We start from the raw sequence: 27,202 nt of genomic DNA on the forward strand, positions 1-27,202 counted from the left end.
GAAAAATAGTAGACCAGAAATTCCACATTGATGAAACACCCATTCGGATGGTGTTAGAGCTGCCAGTCAAGAGTTTAGGGCGATGGTACAATGCAAGCCTCAAAGACTCACACCAGTCTGACCAACTGAGGGATGAATCCATCAAAGGCCTTGCTAGCAGAGACAAAACCTTGCTTCCTGGCAAGCTGAAACTGTGGTGCCTGCAGTTTGGATTGCTCCCACATCTGATGTGGCCTCTGACGGTCTACAAGGTCACCATCACCAAAGTCGAGAAGCTGGAGAGTGGCATCATACATCAAGAAGTGGCTTGGACTCCTGCGTTGCCTCAGTAATATCGGCTTGTATGGACACAGCACTTTGGAACTGCCTGTCTCTAGCCTCACAGAAAATGCAAATGCACCAAAGTGAGGCTGGCCATGACCCTGACCGAGTCTCAAGATGATGCGGTACGAGCGGTTACTCCCAGACTGGCAACTGGGAGGAAGTGGACCCCATCGGAGGCTGTATAGCAAGCAAAATCTGCTCTCAGGCACAGAGACATTGTAGGACAGCTGCAGCAGGGAAGAGGTGGGATTGGACTCGGGACAAGTCGACCCACATGGCACAAGGCAACATCCATCCAGAGAAGAAACCTGGTAGTTGCTGAGGTCCATCAGCAAGAGGAGGCAGAAAGATGCGCAAAGACTGTCTCACTGGCCAAACAGGACCAGTGGGCTACCTGGGAAAACCTGGAGCATCGCAGGCTTACCTGGAGGGATCTGTGGGAGATGGAAGGAAGCTGTCTTAGCTTCATCATCAGAGCCACCTACGATGTTCTTCCCACACCCAAGAACCTAAACCAGGGGTTTGGAGAAGATCCATCATGTTCTCTCTGCCAAACCCCAGCAACATTAAGGCACGTCCTCACTGGTTGTAAACCCAGTCTTTCACACGGCCACTACACCTGGAAGCAGTCAGGTCCTGCGACAACTGGCGATTACCTTGAAAGGAAGGAGAACTACCACCAATGCCCTCCCTCCCCCAACGCCTGGTTTCTCCAACGTCATCCCTTTTGTAAGAGCAGGACAACTTCCAGAGAAGCCATTTGCAAGAAAGGAACTGACCCTCCTGGACACTGCCCGGGACTGGAGAATGCAGGCTGATCTAGACCACAAGCTCATCTTTCCACCAGAGATCATCACAACTAATCTCAGGCCGGACCTGATCTTGTGGTCAACCTCACACAAGTCCCTGTAAATCGTGGAGTTAACTGTGCCTTGAGAGGCTGCCGTTGGTGAAGCGCATGGACGCAAATGCCTGAAGTATTCAGAGTTAGCAGCAGAGGCAGAACAAGGCGGCTGGCGTGCCCAGGTGCTCCTTGTAGAGGTTGGTTGTAGAGGGTTTGTAGTCATGTCAACAACCAGACTCCTGAAGGGAATGGGAGTTCGAGGACAGGCCTTCCGGCAAGCCATCAGGTCACTGTTAGAGGCTGCTGAGCGAAGCAACAACAGGCTGTGGCTGAAGAGGAAGGACTCCAACTGGGCTGCAAAGTGACCAGAAAGAGGGGTAAAAATGGAGGGGAGCGCACCTGGGATGCCAGGTGTCACTATTGAGCCCTCTGGAGATGTCATGGGCCTATTAAGGACACACCAAGGAAAGAGGGTGCCCACCTCATGACCCCAATGAAGTCTTCCAATCCGACTCCCACTCAAGATATTAAGAAGGTGCCGATTATAGTAGGGATTGTAATATCAAGTCCTGTAAGCTCAACAAATGCTGGACGTTTTTGTTTATAATGGGTTTTAATAATACTATTATAATAAATAACAAAAATGCTCAGTGTTCAGTATTCCATGCAGACGCACACACAGACAAATAAACAATAGTGCAAAGTCAAAAATAATGCCCCAAGACAGTATAGTTTGGAGCCTATTTGGTTGTAGTGTTGAATAACCTCAATAGCAAAGAAGTTATAAATATACTGTAGCAGGAACGCGAAGGAGTCCAGCCAAACGTGAACGAGGCGGCCCGAACACATAGATACAATCCCACGCTTGCTCGGTTTGGAAGAATCTCCGGGAGTCCGGGACGGCAGATGCCCGCGACTGGGCGGTTGAGCCACATGGACTGGCTCGCTCAGGTCCAAGTGGGCCGGTTTCAAACGAGCCACAGACACAGTTTTGCGCCGGCCTCCCATGTCCAAATCAAATGTAGTAGCCCCGTGCCGCAGCACGCGAAAGGGACCTTCATACGGGCGCTGCAAGGGCGACCTGTGGGAGTCACGGCGAAGAAAAACGTACGGGCAGCTCATCAGCAGCAGTGGCACAAGGGAAGGGGCCACTCCAGGATTCAGGATTCAGGATATCTTTATTTGTTTTTTGGACGAGATTTCGTCACCCACAGTCCAACAATAAGAGCAATAAAATAAGCAAATTACACAACCCCAACCAACAGTCTCCTCCAGTCCCCTCCTCACTGTGATGGAAGGCCAGAATGTCTTTTCTCTTCCCCTGCCGCCTTCTCCCGCGGTCAGGCTGTTGTACTTGCCATGTTCCAGGCCGCGCCGGACGGTGAAAGGTCCGCAGCGGGCCGAACCCAGCCCCGCGAGCCGGGGCAGGCGAAGACGCTGCCGCTGCTGCTGCTGCTGCACGTCGGGGCGGTCGGTCCATGACGCGACGTTGGGACGGGAGACAAGACGCTGACCCTCTTCAGCAAGCGGATCAGCACCGATGCCGGGGGTTCCTGGGACATATCAGCAGCAGCTGGGACAAACAGCCTGGGGATGGCAAGCGGAGCATCATATACCAACTCCCTGGAGGACGATGACAGATCCTCCTTGCGGGCCGTCCGAATCCCCAACAGGACCCATGGCAACTCGTCCATCCACCCCGGGCCCATGAGACGACCCTTCAGGGCTGCCTTCAGGCAGCGGTGGATCCGCTCCACCAACCCATTTGATTGGGATGGTACTCTGTCGAGTGGTGGAGCCGCGTCCCCAACAGGTGGGCCATGGCGGACCACAGTTCCGATGTGAACTGGGCGCCCCGGTTGGACGAGATGTGAAGTGGAACGCCAAAGCGGGAAATCCAAGTTGCCACGAGGGCATGAGCGCACGACTGAGTTGGTATCCGTGAGCAGGATGGCCTCCGGCCACAGCGTAAAACGGTGAACCACCGGGGCTGGGTTCGGCCCGCTGCGGACCTTTCACCGTCCGGCGCGGGGTGAAACACCCTGGGACGGCGGCAGCGGCCCCATGATGTCCACATGTATGTGATCGAACCAACGGCGTGGCACCGCAAAGTCCTGAACAGGCGCCCGGACGTGTCAATGCACCTTTGATGTCTGGCACGGGATGCACGTCTGGGCCCAGCGAGTGACCTGGTTCCGAAGTCCGTGCCACATAAACCTTGTGGTCACCATAGCGACCGTGGCCCGGATGGATGGGTGGGCCAGCCCATGGATCACTTCAAAGACGCGACAGTGCTAGGCCGCAGGAACGATAGGCCTCAGCTGACCCGTGGATACATCACACAGGATGAAACCCAAGGGACCCAACGGCACATCCTCAAGCACCAAGCCAGAGATTGCGGTACGGTACGCCGGCATCTCATCGTCCGCCAGCTGGGCCACCGCCAAGGCGGAGTAATTTATTCACGAGGCCGGGTTAAGCGCGGCTGCAATTGTCGGACGGGACAAACCATCCGCCATGAGGTTGCATTTCCCGGTGATTTGCCGGACGTCCGTTGTACACTCCGAAATAGCCGCCAGCTGGCGCTGCTGATGGGCGGACCAAGGATCCGAAACCTTTGCGAAAGCGAACGTGAGGGGCTTGTGGTCCGTGAAGGCTATGAAGGAAGTACTATGAAGGCTATGAATGAACGGCCCTCGAGGGAGTACCGGAAGTGCCGCACTGCCAGTTGTAATGTGAGCAACTCCCGGTCGAACGCGCTGTAGCGCGACTCCGCGGCGCTCAGGCGACGATTAAAGAATTCGAGAGGCCGCCAATGGCCGTTAACCGACTGCTACAAAATGCCGCCAACCGCAGAGTCCGAGGCGTCCACGGTAAGGGCTGTGGTGGCGTCGGCTGACGGATGCACGAGCATAGTCGCCCGGGCCATGGCCTCCTTCGCCCCTTCAATCGCCGCCGTGGCGACAGCGTCTCACTGTATCCCCCGTTGTTTGCCCGACAGCAACTGGAAAAATGGCTGCAAAAGTTTGGCAGCCGCCGGAATAAACCTGTGGTAAAATGTGACCATCCCTAAGAACTCCCGCAGGCCGTGGGAATTGGCGGATTGCCTCAATCCTATCCTGCAGAGGCACCGCTCCGTGCCGTGTCACCCGATCCCCCAGGAAGTTGATGTCACCCGATGCCCCAGGCACTTGCCAGGGTTAATTACGGGGCCAGGGTCACGGAGGCGCTGGAAGAGTAAACGCAGTGTTCCTCTCGCGAGCGACTTGCCACCAGGATGTCGTCAAAGTAGACAAACAGGAAGTCGAGCCCGCGCACCACGGTGTCCATCTGGCGCTGAAAGGCCTGCGCGGCGTTCTTGAGGCCGAAGGGCATCCGAAGAAACTCGAACAACCCGAATGGGGTTACGATTGCCGGTCGCACGGGGATCTGGTGATATCCCCGGACTAGGTCGATCTTGGAGAAGAACCTAGCCCCGGCCAGATGGGCTGAGAAGTCCTGTATGTGGGGGATAGGGTAACGGTCGGTGGTCGTGGCCTCGTTAAGGCGGCTGTAGTCCCTGCATGGCCTCCAGCTGCCAGACACCTTCGGCACCATGGGCTGCAGGGAGGCCCATGGGCTGTTGGAGCGTCGAACGACGCTCATGGCGTCCATAGACAATAGACAATAGACAATAGACAATAGACAATAGACAATAGACAATAGACAATAGGTGCAGGAGGAGGCCATTCAGCCCTTCGAGCCAGCACCGCCATTCAATCGATCATGGCTGATCACTCTTAATCAGTACCCCGTTCCTGCCTTCTCCCCATACCCCCTCACTCCGCTATCCTTAAGAGCTCTATCCAGCTCTCTCTTGAAAGCATCAAACGAACTGGCCTCCACTGCCTTCTGAGGCAGAGAATTCCACACCTTCACCACTCTCTGACTGAAAAAGTTCTTCCTCATCTCCGTTCTAAATGGCCGACCCCTTATTATTAAACTGTGGCCCCTTGTTCTGGACTCCCCCAACATTGGGAACATGTTTCCTGCCTCTAACGTGTCCAATCCCCTAATTATCTTATATGTTTCAATAAGATCCCCCCTCATCCTTCTAAATTCCAGTGTATACAAGCCTAATTGCTCCAGCCTTTCAACATACGACAGTCCCGCCAATCCGGGAATCAACCTAGTGAACCTACGCTGCACGCCCTCAATAGCAAGAATATCCTTCCTCAAATTTGGAGACCAAAACTGCACACAGTACTCCAGGTGCGGTCTCACCAGGGCCCTGTACAACTGTAGAAGGACCTCTTTGCTTCTATACTCAACTCCTCTTGTTACGAAGGCCAACATTCCATTGGCTTTCATCGCCGCCATACTCCGAAACTCCGCCTTTGCTATGAGGAGCTTGTCAGGAGTGAGCCTGCGGGGGCGGGCGTGGAGCGGTGGGCCCGATGTCACTATATGGTGCATGACACCGTGCCTCAGGCTGGCCGAGCTGAACTTGGGGGTGACAATGTCTGGAAACTCAGCCAGTACCTGGGCGTGGACATTGTCCACCGTCGCCACAGGGTTGCTGACCGGCGCTGTGGGCGCAATAGAACGCAAGGAGATCTTCTCAAAATTTGACGCGTGGACAAGATGTTGGCCCCTCACGTCCTGCGCCTGCAAGAAATCTGCGCCCATCCGCAGCTGGGCCACGTCCGCAACGATGAATGGCCAGGTGAAATGGCACGCGCCGAAAATGACAGGAACCGTGCGGACGCCATATGTGCGGATTGAACTGCCGTTCGCTGCAGTTAACAGGGGGCCCCTTTTACCAGCACGAAGGTCGCGTCCAGCTGGGGGCAATACGCTGACCTCTGCCCCGGTGTCCACCAAGAACCTGAACCCTGTGCGCCGGTCCCAGACATACAGTCGATGGATTCTGCCGGCCACCGCGGTGACTAACGGCGGCCGGCGCTGCCGTTTCCGGGGAATGAACATGGCTGGCGGCATTGGCTGGCTTCTGAACCCCAGCGCTGGTGGTAAAAACACCACATCCTTCTCCTTGGATCTCCCGGGTCCTGCTCAGCCATCCTCCTCTCCTGTGCCACTTGTCTGGTCTGTGGCTCTCGTGGGCGTGGCCCTCTTGTGGGCGTGGCCCTCTTGTGGGCGTGGCCCTCTTGTGGGCGTGGCCCTCTTGTGGGCGTGGCCCTCTTGTGGGCGTGGCCCTCTTGTGGGCGTGGCCCTCTTGTGGGCGTGGCCCTCTTGTGGGCGTGGCCCTCTTGTGGGCGTGGTCCTCTTGTGGGCGTGGCCCTCTTGTGGGCGTGGCCCTCTTGTGGGCGTGGCCCTCTTGTGGGCGTGGCCCTGTTGTGGGCGTGGTCCTGGGTCGCTGGGCCTGCCAGGGCATGGAATGAATCCGGTCCAGCGATTCTGGGGATTCCAGCGGTTCCAGGTATTCCAGCGCACCCACCTGCTGCTGGTCGGACAGCCACAGCTCATCGGCACGAGCCGCTAGCCGGATGGGATCCTTGAAGCCCTCCCCCGTGAGCTGCTGGCGGATGTCTTGCGGCAACTGCTGCAGGTAGGTAAATTCAAAGAGCGGGCAGGGCTGGTGGTCGCCTACAAGCGTGAGCATGTTGCTCATGAGGGCCGAGGGCATTCGGTCGCCGAGCCCGCCCATGTTAACGACCCGACAGGTGCACTGCATTCGGCTCGGCCCGTAGATCCGGAGCAGCAGCATCTTGAGGCCCGTGTATTTATTCGCCACCGGCGGATTATCCAGGTAAGGAGTGACCCGACCGGCCGTCTGCTGGTCCAGGGTGCCTACTACATAGTGATAGCGTGTCTCCTCGGTTGTAACACCACCAGGTGTCACCACAATACATTCATATATAAATAATGAGAGGAACTGGACTTTTTATTTGTTTAATATAGTATCATTACAAACCAGAATAAACATTAAAAAGTTCAGTGTTCCTTTCATTTTTATATATCTCATTTTATATATATTGTATGTTCTTACATACCTGGCTAATAAATTCTTTGTACTTTGTGTCTGTATATATATTTCTCTCGCTCCCTCACTGGTGAGATGCCAACCACAAGCTGACATACACAGTGCGATGAAATTAGCACAACTGTTACCTCAAGAGTCTGCTGTCACAAAGCTAGAAGCTGCGATGGGGGAAATAAAACAAGAAGCACGTTAGCAACTGGCTACGAGTGTGTTCGGGGTCGGGTTGCTGTTGTCCAGCAGCCCTGCACTGTTACAAAACAAAAACAAAACACGACCCAGAGCAGTACACAGGAGCCAGCCCTTCGGCCCGCAGTGTCTATGCCCAAGATAAGCTCATTTCTACCTGCACCCCATCCAGATCCAGGTGCCCACCAGTTCAGTTAAAGGTCAGCAGCTTGCTCGACTCACTGAAGAACAAAATCAAAACGTCGCCCAAAACAACAGCAAAAATATGAAAATAGCAACAAACATAAAAGTGAGACAGAAGGGGTGAACTTCACCCAAAATAACAAAAAATAAGAATAGTAACAAAAATATGAGGTGGGAGAGGTAGAAAGACACTCGAGGCCCAGCCTCTAGCCGGCTTCCCTTGTGACAGCACCATTTAAATAAAAATCCAAAATATAGTTTATTCAATAAATAAATATAAACAAAACATGTTTCTCACAAAACTCCATCCGACATTCTCGGTGGCTCTATATACATTCAATACATACAATCGAATGCACCAATTACATAAAATTACCCCCCATCCTTGCCACTGGCGTGAAACAGACGCATAGAAACATAGAAAATAGATGCAGGAGGAGGCCAATCGGCCCATCGAGCCAGCACCGCCATTCATTGTGGTCATGGCTGATCATCCACAATCAGCAACCTGTGCCCAACCTCTCCCCATATCTCTTGATTCCACTCGCCCCCAGAGCTCTATCTAACTCTCTCTTAAATTCATCCAGTGATTTGGCCTCCACTGCCCTCTGTGGCAGAGAATTCCACAAATGGACAAAATGTTTTTGCCGCCAATGTGGATAACCTCACATTTATCTATATTATTATACTGCATCTGCCACGCATCTGCCCACTCACTCAACCTGTCCTGGTCACCCTGCAACCTCCTAAAATCCTCTTCACAGTTCACACTGCCACCCAGCTTTGTGTCATCCACAAACTTGCTAGTGTTGCTAATAAATCACACTTCCAAATTATTAATATATATTCACAGCAGGATTCACAGCATCTGGGACCTCAACGCCTGTCATCTCACGTCATGCAGCGACCCTCTGTGGTTCCAGTTTCAACATACTAGGAGCATGAAGAACCAGCTGGGAACAGACACCGCCACCTCCTCAACTCACGCTAGCACCGGACACCACAGCCCCACCCGGCTCAGACATGCCCCGCAAAGAGTGGGTCACCCTGAACCGGCTCCACACAGGGGTCGGCCGGTTCAACGCCAACATGCATCGTTGGGGGTTGTATCCATCAGCAGCCTGTGTGTGTGGAGCAGACCAGCAAACAGCGCAGCACGGCACGTTCGACTGCACTGTCCTCCGTCGCCCTGGTGGAGGGGTAGACCTCACGGCCCTCGACAACAGCACATTGCACTGGCCACAGCGCCTGGAGGCCGTTACATAATTTATGCTGCCTCAAATGCAAGAAGAATATATATGGTAAACAGTTGCGACCCTAACACCGAGCCTTGCGGCACTCCACTCGCCACTGCCTGCCATTCGGAAAAGGACCCGTTTACTCCTACTCTTTGCTTCCTGTCTGCCAAACAATTCTCTATCCATGTCAACACCCCACCCCCAATACCATGTGCTTGAACTTTGCTCACCAATCTCCCGTGTGGCACCTTATCAAAGGCTTTCTGAAAGTCTAGATACATTATATCCACTGGCTCCCCTTCATCCATTTTACTTGTAACATCCTCAAAAAAATCCAGAAGATTAGCTAAGCATGATTTCCCTTTCATAAATCCATGCTGACCTGGACTTATCCTTTTACCGTTATCCAAATGCACCATTATTACCTCTTTAATAATTGACTCCAGCATCTTCCCCACCACCGATGTCAGGTTAACTGGTCTGTAATTCCCCGTTTACTCTCGCGCTCCTTTCTTGAAAAGCGGGATAACATTAGCTATCCACCAATCCACAGGAACTGATCCTGAATCTATTGAACATTGGAAAATGATCACCAATGCGTCCACTATTTCTCGAGCCACCTCCCTGAATACCCTGGGATGTAGAACATCAGGGCCAGGGCATGCATCAATCTTCAGTCCCATTAGTATACCAAATAATATTTCTCACCTAATGCAAATTTCTTTCAGTTCCTCTACCCCCCAAGATCCTCTGTCCTCTAGTACATCTGGGAGATTGTTTGTGTCTTCCTTAGTGAAGACAGATCCGAATTACCTGTTCAACTCTTCTGCCATTTCCTTGTTAACCATATTAATTTCACCCCTGTCAAGGGACCCACATTTGACTTTGCTACTCTTTTTCTCTTAACATATCTAAAGAAGCTTTTACTGTCCTTCTTTATATTCTTGGCCGGCTTCCCCTCGTATTTCATCTTTTCAGCCCGTATTGCCTGTTTTGTTACCATCTGTTGTTCTATGAAAGTTTCCCAATCCTTTGGCTTCCCGCTACTCTTTGCTGTGTTATACATCTTTTCCTTTAGTTTTATTCCATCCCTAACTTCCCTTGTCAGCCACAGTTGCCTCCTAATCCCCTTAGAATCTTTCTTCTTCTTTGGAAAGAAATGATCTTGCGTCTTCCGGATTATGCCCAGAAATTCCTGCCATTGCTCTTCCACCGTCATTCCTGCTAGGATCCCTTTCCAGACAACCTTGGCCAGCTCCACTCTCATGCCTTCATAGTCCCCTTTGTTCAACTGCAACACTGACACTTCTGATTTAACCTTCCCCTTCTCAAATTGCAGATTTGCAATCATATTATTATGGTCACTATCTCACCCTTTACCTCGAGTTCTCTTATCAAATCTGGTTCATTGGACAACACTAAATCCAGAATGAGCTTTTCTCTGGTAGGCTCCATTACAAGCTGCTCTAAGAATCCATCTTGGAAGCACTCTCAAACTCTCTTTCTTGGGGTCCAGAACCAACCTGATTTTCCCAGTCTACCTGCATATTGATGTCCCCCATCACCACACCTTTGTTACATGCCTGATTTAACTCCTGCTGCAAATTGCACCCTACATCCAGGCTACTATTTGGGGTCTGTAGATAACACCAATTAGTGACTCTTCCCTTTACAATTCCTCAACTCTATCCACAGTGACTCCACCTCATGAGTCCCTATGTCACCCCTTGCAAGGGACTGAATTTCGTCCCTCACCAGCAGAGCTAACCCACCGCCTCTGCCCACCTGCCTGTCCTTTCTATAGAATGTATAACCCTGAATATTAAGTTCTCAGGCCCAATCCTCCTGCAGCCACGTCTCTGTAATCCCCACTTTGTCATATCTACCAACCTCTAACTGAGCCTCAAGCACATCTACTTTACTTCTTATACTTTGCGCATTCATATACAATACTTTTAATCATTACTCATTTCACCTTTCACATCGATGCCTATTACACTTGGCCATTCTCTCCTATCCCTTTGTGAGCTTTCTTTCCCGTTAATTCTGGGATCATTAACTATCCCTTTACTCTCTTTCCCTTTAACGCCATCCTTGACTATCCCATTTGACCCCCCCCCATATTTAGTTTAAAACCACCCGTGTAGCAGTGGCAAACCTGCCTGTCAGAATGCTGGTCCCCCACCTGTTAAGGTGCAATCCGTCCCTTTTGTACAATTCCCCCTTACCCCAAAACAGATCCCAGTGGTCTAAGAATCTAAATCCCTGCCCTCTGCACCAGTTCCTACACCAGGGAGGCAGCACGCCATCCTCGAATCCCGCCTGTTGCCGCAGAAACCCCTATCCGTACCTCTCACAATGAAGTCTCCTACTACCGTGACGAAAACCCATGATAAACAAAAATAATAGTAATTTTAAAACCCATAACAAAACAGAAAAGTCCTATTAGAGAGAATGCACTTTGATGCTTATTATAAACAACAAAAAAGTCAAACAAAAAATATATATACATACAAAAATGAGGAACTGAACTTTCTTGTTTACAATAAACAAAATTTCTAGATATATTTACACTAGACGTTTTTTTAAAATTATGTGTTATAATAATACTATTATAATAAATACCAAAAACGCTCAGTGTTCAGTATTCCATGCAGACGCACACACAGACAAATAAACAATAGTGTAAAGTCAAAAATAATGCCCCAAGACAGTATAGTTTGGAGTCTATTTACATTCAATAAATACAATTCAATGCACCAATTACATAAACTTACACCCCATCCTTGCCACTCATGAGGCCCACTGGCATGAAACAGAAGCATAGAAACATATCAAATAAGTGCAGGAGGAGGCCATTCGGCCCTTCGAGCCAGCACCGCCATTCATTGTGATCATGGCTGATCATCCACAATCAGTAACCTGTGCCCAACTTCTCCCCATATCTCTTGATTCCACTCGCCCCCAGAGCTCTATCTAACTTTCTCTTAAATCCATCCAGTGATTTGGCCACCACTGCCCTCTGTGGCAGAGAATTCCACAAATTCACAACTCTCTGGGTGAAAAAGTTCCTTCTCACCTCAGTTTTAAATGGCCTCCCCTTTATTCTAAGCCTGTGGCCCCTGGTTCTGGACTCCCCCAACATTGGGAATATTTTTCCTGCATCAAGCTTGTCCAGTCCTTTTATAATTTTATTTGTCTCTATAAGATCCCCTCTCATCCTTCTAAACTCCAGTGAATAAAAGCCTGGTCTTTTCAATCTTTCCTCATATGAGTCCCACCATCCCAGGGATCAATCATGTGAACCTACACTGCACTGCCTCAATTACAAGGATGTCCTTCCTCAAATTAGGAGACCAAAACTGTGCCCAATACTCTAGATGGGCCCTATACAATTGCAGCAGAACCTCTTCTATACTGAAATCCTCTCGTTATGAAGGCCAACATGCCATAGAAACATTAAAAATAGGTGCAGGAGGAGACCATTCGGCCCATCGAGCCAGCACCACCATTCATTGTGATCATGGCTGATCGTCCCCAATCAATAACCCGTGCCTGCCTTCTCCCCATATCCCTCGATTCCACTAGCCCCTAGAGCTTTATCTAACTATGCTATTAGCTTTCTTCACTGCCTGCTGTACCTGCACTTTCAGTGACTGGTGTACAAGGACACCCAGGTCTCGCTGCACTTCCCACTTACCTAACCTGCCTCCCTGTTTTAGCCGCCAAAGTGGATAAGCTCACATTTATCTATATTATACTGCATCTGCCACGCATCTGCCCACTCACACAACCAATCCAAGTTACCCTGCAACCTCCCAACATCCTCTAGGCAGTTCACACTGCCACCCAGCTTTGTGTAATCTGCAAACTTGCTGTGTTGCTTCTAATTCCCTCTTCCAAATCATTAATATATATGTTAAACAGTTGCGGCCCCAACACCAAGCCTTGCGGCACTCCACTCGCCACTGCCTGCCATTCTGAAAAGGACCCGGTTACTCCTACTCTTTGCTTCCTGTCTGCCAACCAATTTTCTATCCATGTCAACACCCTACCCACAATACCATGTGCTGTAATTTTGCTCACCAATCTCCCGTGTGGGACCTTAAAGGCTTTCTGAATGTCTAGATACACTACATCCATTGGCTGCCCTTCATCCACATTACTTGTCATATCCTCAAAAAATTCCAGAAGATAGTGTCTACAGTGGCAGCATGTAGTAAGGTTGCATATTGCTTGCTCCCTTAACTGTTAACCATTTTCTACCACTCTTGCAATATTACTTGGTTTCAAGAGATGCGAAGATTGCTGCATTGGAACGGAAAATGACCAAGAATTCCCGAGAGCTCGAACATTACAAGATTAAAAATATGGATCTGGGAAATAGAAGCAAATTACAAAAAAAAACAGATTAATAATGAAATACGTATATTGGCTGATGAGATTAAAGAAATTGATAAAAAATATTCTAAAGCTCCTAGTTTAGAGCTTTATAAGAATACAGATGAACTTCAAATGAGACATGATTTGTTATTAGTATCACCAATTGAGATTATTAAAATTAGTAAACGAGATGGTACTCTGACAGTAGATCATGATGAAATTAATAAATCCTTTCAAGAATTTTATACCTTGCTATATCAATCAGAATTTCCTACTGATTTCAATATAATGCATGAGTTTTTAAAGAATTTGAATTTGCCAAATTTAGCTTTGAACCCATCACGGAGGAAGAAATACAGAAAGCAATCCTCTCGATGAACTCTGGTAAAGCTCCCGGTTTAGACGGATATACAGTGGAATTCTTTAAATATTTTTCAAGTTTACTGTCCCCCTGGCTATGCAAAGTTTTAAAAAAGCCCTTTAAATGAATAAATTACCACAATCCTTTTATAAAGTATCTATCTCTTCAATTCTTAAAAAAGATAAAGATCCTACTGAAATAACATCATATAGACCTATAGCATTGTTAAATGTAGATTCTAAAATTCTTTCTAAAATATTAGCTATTAGATTGGAAAACATTTTACCGCAAATTATTTCTGTAGATCAGACAGGTTTTATTAAAATTTGTTATTCATACTTTAACATTAGGAGATTAATGAATATTGTCGCAGCTCCACCTGGCTCACAGACTTAATAATCAAACCCGCTGACAAGGGAGGGGCTGTGGTAGTCTGGCGTGCTGACCTCTACCGGACCGAGGCCAGACGACAACTCACAGACACCTCTTCCTACTTATCCCTGGACCATGACCTCACCGACAAACACCAGACCTTTATCATCAGCGCTGTAATGAAGTGATTATACCAACGCTGTAATACAACACATGGCTTTTATTGCAACACTTACATCACAGGAGGTGCAGTACATTCCAGCTGAGCTGCTGCACCTACTGACTGACGCAGGCAAGTTCTTAATATATACAGCACATAATGGGCGGGACTATCATATCATATCATATATATACAGCCGGAAACAGGCCTTTTCGGCCCTCCAAGTCCGTGCCGCCCAGCGATCCCCGTACATTAACACTATCCTACACCCACTAGGGACAATTTTTAAATTTATTTTTTACATTTACCCAGCCAATTAACCTACATACCTGTACGTCTTTGGAGTGTGGGAGGAAACCGAAGTTCTCGGAGAAAACCCACGCAGGTCACGGGGAGAACGTACAAACTCCTTACAGTGCAGCACCCATAGTCCGGATCGAACCTGAGTCTCCGGCGCTGCATTCGCTGTAAAGCAGCAACTCTACCGCTGCGCTACCGTGCCGCCCATTACTACTAACAAACACTACGATTGGCTAACATGCAATAGCCCATCTACATCACTACTAACAAACACAATGATTGGCTAGCATGCAGATAGCCCATCTACAAGCGCCATCACGGACCTCACCATTACCGGCGATCTACCCTCCAATGCCTCCAAACCTATAGTTCCCCAGCACTGCACGGCCCGATTCTACATCCTACCTAAAATCCATAAACAGAACTGTCCCGGCAGACCCATTGTCTCTGCCTGCTCATGTCCCACCGAACTTATGTCCACCTACCTCGACTCCAGCTCCCCCTCGTTCTCACCTTCCACCCCGCCAGCCAGCGTATCCAACAAATCATCCGCCAACATTTCCGTCACCTACAACGGGACCCCACCACTGGCCATATCTTCCCATCCCCTCCCCTTTCTGCATTCCCGTTCCCTCCGTAACTCCCTGGTCCACTCGTCCCTTCCTACCCAAACCACCCCATCCTTGGGCACTTTCCCCTGCAACCGCACGAGATGCAACACCTGTCCCTTTACCTCCCCCCTCAACTCCATCCAAGGACCCAAACAGTCTTTCCAGGTGAGACAGAGGTTCACCTGCACCTCCTCCAACCTCATCTATTGCATCCGCTGCTCCAGATGTCAACTTATTTACATCGGCGAAACCAAACGCAGGCTCGGCGATCGCTTCGCTCAACACCTGCGCTCGGTCCGCGTTGGCCAATCTGATCTCCCGGTGGCCGAGCATTTCAACTCTCCCTCCCATGCCCAGTATGACCTTTCTGTCATGAGCCTCCTCCAGTGCCATAGTGAGGCCCACCGGAAATTGGAGGAACAGCACCTCATATTTCGCCTGGGCAGCTTGCAGCCCAGTGTATGAACATCGACTTCTCCAACTTCAGATAGTTCCTCTGTCCCTCTCTTCCCCTCCCCCTTCCCAGATCTCCCTCTATCTTCCTGTCTCCACCTATATCCTTCCTTTGTCCCGCCACCCTCACATCAGTCTGAAGAAGGGTCTCGACCCGAAACATCACCCATTCCTTCTCTCCTGAGATGCTGCCTGACCTGCTGAGTTACTCCAGCATTTTGTGAATAAGTACCTTTGATTTGTACCAGCATCTGCAGTTATTTTCTTATACAATGAATATTGTATACACTGTTTCAAATAAAATTCCAGAATGTGTCACTTCACTTGATGCTGAGAAGGCATTTGAAAGAGTGGAATGTGAATAGTTATTCAATACACTTGAAAAATTTAAGATTGGTCCAAAGTTTATCTCTTGTATCAAGCTGATATATCATATACCTCAGGTTTCTGTACTTACCAATAATCAGAGATCCCTTTCTTTAGGCTCTTTCGAGGTACTAGACAGGGTTGTCCTTTAAGCCCTTTATTGTTTGATATTGTTTTGGAACCTTTGGCTGTTGCTCTTAGGGAATCCCCCAATATTTTTGGTATTGTCTGTGGGAATAAGACATACAAGTTATCTCTCTACGCAGATGATCTGTTATTATATATTTCTAATCCAGAGAAATCTATTCCTGCAATAATTGCTTTACTTAATCAATTTAAAAGTTTTTCTGGTTATAAATTAAATCTTCGTAAGAGTGAGCTTTTTCCATTAAACAATGAAATTTCGAATTATGGACAGTTTCCATTTAGATTGACTACTGACCGTTTTACTTATCATATCATATCATATCATATATATACAGCTGGAAACAGGCCTTTTCGGCCCACCAAGTCCGTGCCGCCCAGCGATCCCCGTACATTAACACTATCCTACACCCACGAGGGACAATTTTTTACATTTACCCAGCCAATTAAATAAGATTACCAAGAAACACAAGGACCTATTTAAAGCCAATTTTACGCCCTTAATTGACCATGTCAGACAACAGTTTACTAAATGGTCACCAATGTTCTTATCCCTAATCGGCCGAATCAGTGCTATTAAAATGATCATTCCACCTAAATTTTTATATTTATTTCAGATGATACCTATTTTTATTTCTAAATCTTTTCTTTGATATTATTGATTCAAAAATGTCTTCATATATATGGCAGAATAAAAATCCCAGATTAAGTAAAAAACACTTACAGAAATTTTAAAAAGATGGTGGTTTGGCATTGCCGAACCTTAGATTTTATTATTGGGTAGTTAATGCTCGTTATCTAACGTTTTGGACAAAAGATTTAGAGGATACTCAATGTCCAGGGTGGATAAATCTTGAACGTGTATCAATGCAGGGGTTATCATTGGCTTCTATCCTAGGGGCCTCGTTACCTTTTACAATTACCAGATTGAATAAATATACTATTAACCCAATAATAAGACACACACTGCGAATATGGTTTTAATTTCGTAAGTTTTTTGGATTGAATGATTTAATCTTATCGAGTCCTATCATATCTAATTTTTTCTTTCAACCCTCCAATACTGATCAAGCCTTTCTGTTATGGAAGAGGAAGGGATTCGTATCTTTTTGTGATTTGTTTTTAGACGGTTGTTTGATGTCTTTTGAACAACTGTCCAATAAATATAATTTGCTTCATTCATATTTTTTTAGATATTTGTAAATTAGACATTTTTTGAAGGCTCTTTTTCCATTATCACATCAAACCGAAATTACAGAAAAAACTTTACACTTGAACCCTTATCAGAAAAGTTTAATATCGACTATCAATGTTGATTTTGAAATTACAAGTATAAAATTAAGAATGATTGGGAAAGAGAACTTCAAATTTCTTTACCTATAGACAAATGGGAGAGGATTCTTCTACTAGTCAATACTCTTCAATGTGTGCAATACTCTTACAATTTAAGGTGGTTCACAGAGCATATATGTCAAAAGATAAGTTACCACGTTTTTATGGCCATATAAATCCTAGTTGTGATAGATGTAATTCTGAGGTGGCTTCGCTGACTCATATGCTTTGGTCTTGCCCACTTTTGAAAGAATATTGGAAAGAAATGTTAGATATTATTTCTGTAGTTTTTGGTATTGATTCACAACCTCATCCTATCACTGCAATTTTTGGGCTACCAATGTTAGGTTCTATTCATCTGTCCCTTTCAGCCCAGCGGTTGATTGCTTTTACTACATTAATTGGCAGATCTATTTTATTTAAATGGAAAGACTCTAATCCTCCTACCACACTCCAATGGTATTCTGAAACAATATCATGTGTAAATTTAGAAAAAATTAGGAGTGATATTGTTGAACCCTCGGTTAAATTTGATAGGACTTGGGGAAGCTTTATTCAATATTTTCACACGATATAAGTTCTTCCCTCTCTAGCTGTTATAATAATTGTTTAGCTTTATATGGTTGAACGGATTTGACGACGAACAGGGGTCTAAACTGTTGAATTTTTTTGCAGCCTCCGAGCATGACACCTGTGGTCCACTGAAAAGCAGCTGCATAGCCAGGTGGGGAATGTGGGGGGAGCTTTGACAGCATCGCGGACTCCGCCCACAATCCTGCCCACAATCCGGCTGTTGCAGCTGCTTTTCAGTGGACGGGTTTAGACCACAGGTGTCATGCTCGGAGGCGCCATTGAGGTGTGAAATGGTCTGGCTGGACCTTGCTGTCCTTCAATAGTCAATAGTCAATTTATTTGTCACATACACATAAATGTGCAGTGAAATGAAAGATTACCCACAGTCCAACAATAAGACCAATAAAAATAAGCAATAAAAATATGCAATAACACATTATAAACCAACACCAAACAAAAAGAAACATCCACCACAGCGAGTCTCCTCCAGTCACCTCCTCACTGTGATGGAAGGCCAGAATGTCTTTTCTCTTCCACTGCCGTCTTCTCCGACGGTCAGGCTGTTGAAGTTGCCACATCGGGGCGGTCGTGGCTCCCGACATTGAAGGCAGAGAAAATCCCGCGACCTATTCCAGGCCGTGCCGGACGGTGAAAGGTCCGCAGCGAGCCGACCGAAGCCCAGCGATTCGGGGCAGGCGAAGACACTGCCGCTGCCGGAGCTCCCGATGTCGGCCCCCACCCAGGGGCCTTCCGACGTCCATACGGCCCACGGCCCGCGGCCGAAGTAGCCTCCGGAGATGAGTCGCAGCCGCTCCCGCAGCCTCCGAAGGCAACCAGCGCCGCAGATGGTGAGTTCGGGCCGCGGGCTCTGAGAACCAGAGCCCAGGTGGTCCCAGCTGGAGGCCGCCAGCTCCAGGTGTTTGGCCAATGGTAGGCCGCAGTGGGAACGGAGACAAGGCCCAGAAACAAAGGTCGCGTCTCCATTCGGAAGAGACAATTTTACAGTTCCTCCCACCCCACCCCACTCCCCCCCCACCCCCCCCCCCCCACACACACACACACACACACACACACACACATAACACACAACCACAAAACACTACATCATACCTAGACACTACAATTAAGACAAAAAACACAAAAGCCAAATGGACCGCAGGCAAGCCGTTGCTGCTAGGGCAGCACAGGCTCACCAGTTGTGTGCATACCCTCTACAAACAGCATAGCAGTAAAACTCCGTTTATCTTTGTGTTAGTTGTGTCTGTCTTTGTGTGAGCTTTGGCCTTTAATAAATGTAGTGAAATGCCTGTGTATGTGTTTGCCTCATTGATCTAAATAAATGAATGAAAAGAGTTCTCATAGCGCAGAGCATGCGTCAGCGTTTGATTTTAATGGTCAAAATGAATGCGACTAGAATCTTTGAATGAGATGTTATGATAAAGTACAGGCGACAACCGTACAAACCTGGGGACAGCATGCGACAGCGCCCGCAATAAGCAACGATACCTGGCGACAAGCCAGCTGTCGCCAAGAAATTTCATACCAGTTGATTTCTCAGCGATGCGCCGAGATCCACTACGATTCTTTGAAGATTCCTCACGATCATGCCCGTAACTCCCCAGCGAACTGTCGATGACAGCCACTATATTCACCGGCAGTCGCCTTAAAATCGCCTAAGTGGGACAGGTCCTAAGTGAAGACAGATCCAAAGTACCCATTCAACCCTTCTGCCATTTCCTTGTTACCCATAAGGGACCCACATTTGACTTTGCTACTCTTTTTCTCTTAACATATCTAGAGAAACCTTTACTGTCCTTCTTTATATTCTTGGCCACCTTCCTCTCGTACTTCATCTTTTCTGCCCGTATTGCCCGTTTGTTACCTTCTGTTGTCCTATTAACGTTTCCCAATCCTCTGGCTTCCCGCTACTCTTTGCTGTGTTATACATCTTTTCCGTTAGTTTTATTCCATCCCTAACTTCCCTCGTCAGCCACGGTTGCCTCCTAATCCCCTTAGAATCTTTCTTCCTCTTTGGAATGATATGATCCTGCGCCTTCCGGATTATGCCCAGAAATTCCTGCCATTGCTGTTCCACCATCATTCCTGCTAGGATCCCTTTCCAGTCGACCTTGGCCAGCTCCTCTCTCATGCCTTCATAGTCCCCTTTGTCCAATTGCAACATTGACACTTCCGATTTAACCTTCTCCTTCTCAAATTGCAGATTAAAACTAATCATATTATGATCACTACCTCCAAGCGGTTCCTTTACCTCGAGTTCTCTTATCAAATCTGGTTCATTGGACAACACTAAATCCAGAATTGCCTTTTCTGTGGTAGGCTCCATTACAAGCTGCTCTAAGAATCCATCTCAGATGCACTCTCAAACTCTCTTTCTTGGGGTCCAGAAACAACCTGATTTTCCCAGTCTACCTGCATATTAATGTCCCCCATCACCACGTCTTTGTTACATGCCTGATTTAACTCCTGCTGCAAATTGCACCCTACATCTGGGCTACTATTTGAGGGTCTGTAGATAACACCAATTACCTTTTTACCTTTACAATTCCTCAACTCTATCCACAGTGACTTTACCACGTCAGTCCCTATGTCGCAAGGGACTGAATTTCGTCCCTCACCAGCAGAGCTTCTCAGGCCTGATCCTCTTGCAGCCCCCACAATGTCATATCTATCAACCTCTAACTGAGCCTCAAGCACATCTACTTTACTTCTTATTCTTCACGCATTCATATACAATACTTTTAATCCTTACTCATTTCACCTTTCACATCGTAGTATAAGAAAATAACAGCAAATGCTGGTACAAATCGAAGGTATCTATTCACAAAATGCTGGAATAACTCAGCAGGTCAGGCAGCATCTCAGGAGAGAAGGAATGGGTGACGTTTTGGGTCGAGACCCTTCTTCAGACTGATGTCAGGGGGGCGGGACAAAGGAAGGATATAGGTGGAGACAGGAAGATAGAGGGAGAACTGGGAAGGGGGAGGGGAAGAGAGGGACAGAGGAACTATCTAAAGTTGGAGAAGTCAATGTTCATACCACTGGGCTGCAAGCTGCCCAGGCAAAATATGAGGTGCTGTTCCTCCAATTTCCGGTGGGCCTCACTATGGCACTGGAGGAGGCCAGAAAAGTCAGACTGGGAATGGGGAGGGAGAGTTGAAATGCTCGGCCACCGGGAGATCAGATTGGCCAACGCGGACCGAGCGCAGGTGTTGAGCGAAGCGATCGCCGAGCCTGTGTTTGGTTTCGCCGATGTAAATAAGTTGACATCTGGAGCAGCGGATGCAATAGATGAGGTTGGAGGAGGTGCAGGTGAACCTCTGTCTCACCTGGAAAGACTGTTTGGGTCCTTGGATGGAGTTGATGGGGGAGGTAAAGGGACAGGTGTTGCATCTCGTGCGGTTGCAGGGGAAAGTGCCCGGGGATGGGGTGGTTTGGGTAGGAAGGGACGAGTGGACCAGGGAGTTACGGAGGGAACGGTCTCTGCAGAATGCAGAAAGGGGAGGGGATGGGAAGATATGGCCAGTGGTGGGGTCCCGTTGTAGGTGACGGAAATGTTGGCGGATGATTTGTTGGATACGCTGGCTGGTGGGGTGGAAGGTGAGAACGAGGGGGATTCTGTCCTTGTTGCGAGTGGGGGGAGGGGGAGCAAGAGCAGAGCTGCGGGATGTCGAAGAGACCCTAGTGAGAGCCTCATCTAAAATGGAAGAGGGGAAGCCCCGTTTCCTGAAGAATGAGGACATCTCGGAAGCCCTAGTGTGAAACACCTCATCACGGGCGCAGAAGCAGCGTAGACGGAGGAATTGGGAGTAGGGGATAGACTTTTTGCAGGGGACCGGGTGGGAAGAGGTGTAGTCCAGATAGCTGTGCGAGTCAGTGGGTTTATAGTAAATGTCCGTCACTAGTCTGTCTCCTGTGATGGAGATGGTGAGGTCCAGAAATGGGAGGGAGATGTCGGAGATAGTCCAGGTATATTTAAGGGCAGGATGGAAATTGGAAGTGAAGTGTATGAAGTCAGTGAGTTCTGCATTGGTGCAAGAGGTAGCACCAATGCAGTCGTCGATGTAGCGGAGGTAGAGTTCGGGGATGGGGCCAGTGTACGTCTGGAACAGGGATTGTTCGACGTACCCAACAAAGAGGCAGGCGTAGCTAGGGCCCATGCGAGTGCCCATAGCTACGCCTCTGGTTTGGAGGAAGTGGGAGGAGTCAAAGGAGAAGTTGTTGAGGGTAAGAACCAGCTCTGCTGGGCGGAGGAGAGTGTTGGTAGATGGGGATTGGCTGGATCTACGGTCGAGGAAGAAATGGAGGGCTTCGAGACCATCCTTGTGGGGGATGGAAGTGTAGAGTGACTGGACATCCATGGTAAAGATGAGGGAGTGGGGGCCTGGGAACCGGAAGTTATCCAGGAGATGGAGAGCGTGTGAGGTGTCTTGGACGTAGGTGGGGAGGGATTTAACCAGGGGGGATAGGATGGAGTCGAGGTAGGTGGAAATAAGTTCGGTGGGACATGAGCAGGCAGAGACAATGGGTCTGCCGGGACAGTTCTGTTTATGGATTTTAGGTAGGAGGTAGAATCGGGCCGTGCGGGGCTGGGGAACTATAAGTTTGGAGGCATTAGAGGGTAGAGCGCCGGAGATGGTGAGGTCGGTGATGGCGCTGATGATAAAGGTCTGGTGTTTGTCGGTGGGGTCATGGTCCAGGGATAAGTATGAAGAGGTGTCTGTGAGTTGTCGTCTGGCCTCGTTCCAGTAGAGGTCAGCACGCCAGACTACCACAGCCCCTCCCTTGTCAGCGGGTTTGATGATTAAGTCTGGGTTGTTGCGGAGTGAGTGGAGGGCTGCACGTTCAGGAGGGGAGAGGTTGGAGTTCGTCAGGGGAGTGGAGAATTTGAGGCGGTTAATGTCACGACGGCAGTTGGAGATGAAAAGTTCTAGTGAGGGTAGTTGGCCAACCGGGGGGGTCCAAGAGGAGGGGGTCCGTTGGAGACGGGAGAAGGGGTCATCAGCGGGGTGTGAGGACTCCTTCTCATGGAAAAAGGCTCGGAGGCGGAGGCGGCGGAAGAAGAGCTCCACGTCATGGCGGACGCGGAATTCGTTGATGTGGGGGCGGAGGGGAACAAAGGTAAGGCCTCTGCTGAGGACCGACCGTTCTGTGTCTGAAAGGGGGAGGTCAGGGGGGATGGTGAACACCCGGCAATGGTGGGGGTTGGGGTCGGATGGAGGCAGGGGGGCAGGTGGATGGGGAGGGGATGTATGGTGAGGGGGTGGTGGGTTAGCTGGGCAGAGGGGGGCATGAGGACCGATGTGGGGAGTAGTTGGGGTCGCCTGGATAGAGGGGGAAGGGGGAGACCCAGTGGAACCCCTGCTGCAGTTACCTGTAGTAGAGGGTGGGCAGTAGGACCCAGCAGTGCTGAGGGGCTCTGCCTGGTGGGGGCTGTGGGCCCAGCGCGGTGTCTGTGGGCCGGGTAATTACCTGTAGTAGAGGGTGGGCAGTAGGACCCAGCAGTGCTGAGGGGCTCTGCCTGGTGGGGGCTGTGGGCCCAGCGCGGTGCGCGTGGGCCGAGCGCGGTGCGTGTGGGCCCAGCGCGGTGCGTGTGGGCCCAGCGCGGTGCGTGTGGGCCCAGCGCGGTGCGTGTGGGCCCAGCGCGGTGTGTGTGGGCCCAGCGCGGTGGGTGTGGGCCCAGCGCGGTGCGTGTGGGCCCAGCGCGGTGCGTGTGGGCCCAGCGCGGTGCGTGTGGGCCCAGCGCGGTGCGTGTGGGCCCAGGGCGGTGTGTGTGGGTCGGGTGGAGCTGCGGCCTGTTGTTGGTCCCGGGGGCCGGGTACAGCGACGGCTGTGACCTGCTGCTGGGCGGTGGAGCGGCGCGGGTCGGCACGGTCGCTGGGGGAGGCCCGCGGGGACCTGGAGCCCGGGTAAGTGGCGGTCGGCCCGGTCAGCGGATGGCCGGGGAGGGAGTGGGCGGCGGTGAAGAGGTCAGGAAGGTCGGCGGCAGCGGTGAAGAGGTCGGGAAGGTCAGCGGCGGTGAAGAGGCCTCGGACGTTGGCGGCAGCGCGCCCCAGGGAGGCGGTGGAGGTCGACAGTGGAAGCCTCAGGTAGGCCTTGGACGTCGGTGGCAGCGGCTCCGGGGAGGCGGAGGATGTCGGCGGTTGTAGGCTCAGGTAGGCCTCGGAAGTCGGCGGTGGCAGCCCCGGGGAGGCGGTGGATGTCGGTGGCGGCAGCTTCGGTGGTCAGGGCCTGGGATCGGCCTATTACATTTGGCCATTCTCTCCTATCCCTTTGTCAGCTTTCTTTCCCATTAATTCTGGGATCATTAACTATCCCTTTACTCTCTTTCCCTTTAACTCCATCCTTGACTATCCCATTTGACCCCCCCCCCCATTTAGTTTAAAACCACCTGTGTACCAGTGGCAAACCTGCCTGCCAGAATGCTGGTCCCCCACCTGTTAAGGTACAATCCATCCCTTTTCTACAATTCCCCCTTACCCCAAAACAGATCCCTGTGGTCTAAGAATCTAAATCCCTGCCCCCTGCACCATTTCCTCAGCCACACATTCAGGTCCTGTATCTCCCTGTTCCTGCTCTCACCAGCACGAGGAACTGGAAGCAAACCGGAGATAACCACCCTGGTTGTCCTGCTTTTCAGCATTTTTCCGAGCTCTCTAAAGTCAGGTTGCAGAATATCCATCTGCTTCTTTCCGACATCATTTGTGCTGACATGCACTACCACTTCCGGCTGTTCACCTTCTGCACTCTGTCCATGACATGCTGGACTCTGGCACCAGGGAGGCAGCACAATATCCTCGAATCCCGCCAGTTGCTGCAGAAACCCCAATCCGTACCTCTCACAATGGAATCTCCTACTACCACGGCGTTGCCTGACGTCGGCCTCTTTGGTTTTCGCTCAACAGCACTTTTTGCTTCGCAAACCAGTCTGCTACTCAGTGTGGCAACATCTTCCCCAACAGCTTCCAAGTGGGTGAGCCTGTTCTCAAGAGGTCAACACCCGGGGACCCTTGCACTCCAAGTTTCCTTCCATTTCTCACCGTCACCTACTTTCTCTCTTCCAGTACCTTCGGTCTAAAAATCTCACTGTAGGACTTGTCCAGGAACGACTCAGTATCTCGGATGGACCTGAGGTCATCCACTTGCTTCTCCAGTTCCCCAACACGGTCCTTCAGGAGCTGTACCTGGATACACTTCTCACACTTGTAGCAGCCAGAGGTACCAGCAGTGTCCCTGACCTCCCACTTCCTGCATGCATCACACTGAATCAGCTTGCTTGACATTTCCTTCTTGCATCTCACCCTCTCCAATGTTTAGTGTGGCGTCCTCCCTCAGCCTCCACGCCGAAGACTCGCAGCCAAAGACTCACACTTTTCTCACAGGGCACTTCCCTCAACAAGGCCGTCAGCCCTTGAGCAAGCCTTGGTTTTCTCAATATTTAAATTGACTACTTGTTCAATTTACCAATCTTCCAATCTAATTGTTCAGCCAATCCCCACACTCACTCCTAACCTTCCTTCCTCTTGTGAGAAAGGGGTAAAAAGGGATAATTGATTTAGACTAAGGATCCTGAGAAATAGCTGACTCGACAATACGACCCTGAGAAATAACTGACCAGACAGTGCTCGGCTAGAGAAAAAAAACCGCAAGAACAAATGGTGACAGTCCAAGGACAAGTGTTAGAAGATAATCAGAGAACTGGGAGGAAGGGCAAAATAATCAGAGAACTAGGAGAGAGGGAGGGCATGAACTACTCTGTACTGCACTAGCCTAATGAGATAAATGAATATTACTGTATGATGTGGAAGTCTACAGAGAGACTTGGGCCTTTTGGAAGGGTGGGCTGAAAGATGGCAGATGGAGTTTAATGCTGATAAGTGTGAGGTGCTGCATTTTGGTAGGACAAATCAAAACAGGACGTACAGGGTAAATGGTAGGGAATTGAGGAATGCAGTGGAACAGAGGGATCTGGGAATAACTGTGCATTGTTCCCTGAAGGTGGAATCTCATGTGGATAGGGTGGTGAAGAAGGCGTTTGGTATGCTTGCCTTTATAAATCAGAGCATCGAGTATAGAAGTTGGGATGTAATGTTGAAATTGTACAGGGCATTGGTGAGGCCGAATCTGGAGTATGGTGTGCAGTTCTGGTCGCCAAATTATAGGAAGGATGTCGACAAAATGGAGAGGGTACAGAGGAGATTTACTAGAATGTTGCCTGGGTTTCAGCACTTAGGCTACAGAGAGAGGTTGAACAGGTTGGGTCTTTATTCTTTGGAGCGTAGAAGGTTGAGGGGGGACTTGATAGAGGTTTTTAAAATTTTGAGAGGGACGGACAGAGTTGATGTGGGTAAGCTTTTCCCTTTGAGAGTGGGGAAGATTCCAACACGGGGACATAGCTTCAGAATTGAGGGACAAAGGTTTAGGGGTAACATGAGGGGGAACTTCTTTACTCAGAGGGTTGTGGCTGTATGGAATGGGCTTCCGGTGGAAGTGGTGGAGGCAGGCTCGATTTTATTATTTAAGAGTAAATTGGATAGGTATATGGATAGGAGGGGATTGGAGGGTTATGGTCTGAGTGCAGGTAGATGAGACTAGGTCAGGGAGAATGGTCGGCGTGGACTGGTAGGGCCGGACAGGCCTGTTTCCATGCTGTAGTTGTTATATATTGTTATATATATTGTTATATAAGGCAACAGGGGCGGTGACAGTAGAATGTGCACCTCAGTGCTCCGATTGGAAGGAGCCCGAAGGGGAGGAATTAAAGGTGTAACAATTGTAAAATGAAGTGAATAAAAAGAAGGGATTTTCCCGACCTCGGTGTGTCTCGACAGGGGAGGCACCCAACTCTGCAGACTTGCAAATAAACTATACTTGTTTCTCTAGATTGTCTCCAGCATCGTGATTGTGAGCACTCACATTTGCATCTCACAGTTTGGGGGCTCGTCCGGGATCGCCATTCCGGCCGGCTGACGGGAGTATACGGAAGAAGGGACGGTGCACCCCGCTGAGTTCAGCGGTCTCAGACTCCTTGCTTGCCGTCAGCGGTTTGAGCGAGTGATACCTGGACCAGAGACTCGAGAAACAAGTGGGAGGAGCAGGAAATCACGAGGAGCCAAATCGAGTAATTCTTGTGCACAGGACCCGGGTAAGAAAACTGACTATTAAGTACTACTCGGGCGATTACAGCTAAGATCGGAGGGGAATTCCGATCGGGAGAATGGGCAGTGAAAACGCAAAGCCCAAAAGGGAGGGGAAGTGCGGTAAGCCCAACCCCCGCATTCCGCCTGATAGTCCGTTGGGGCGAATGCTGAGCCATTGGGGGCAGGGAAAACCCAGGGATTGGAGAAGACAAAAATGATTCAACTCTGTTA

The sequence above is a fragment of the Rhinoraja longicauda genome, unplaced genomic scaffold (genome assembly GCF_053455715.1).
Source record: "Rhinoraja longicauda isolate Sanriku21f unplaced genomic scaffold, sRhiLon1.1 Scf000091, whole genome shotgun sequence".
NCBI lineage: Eukaryota > Metazoa > Chordata > Chondrichthyes > Rajiformes > Arhynchobatidae > Rhinoraja > Rhinoraja longicauda.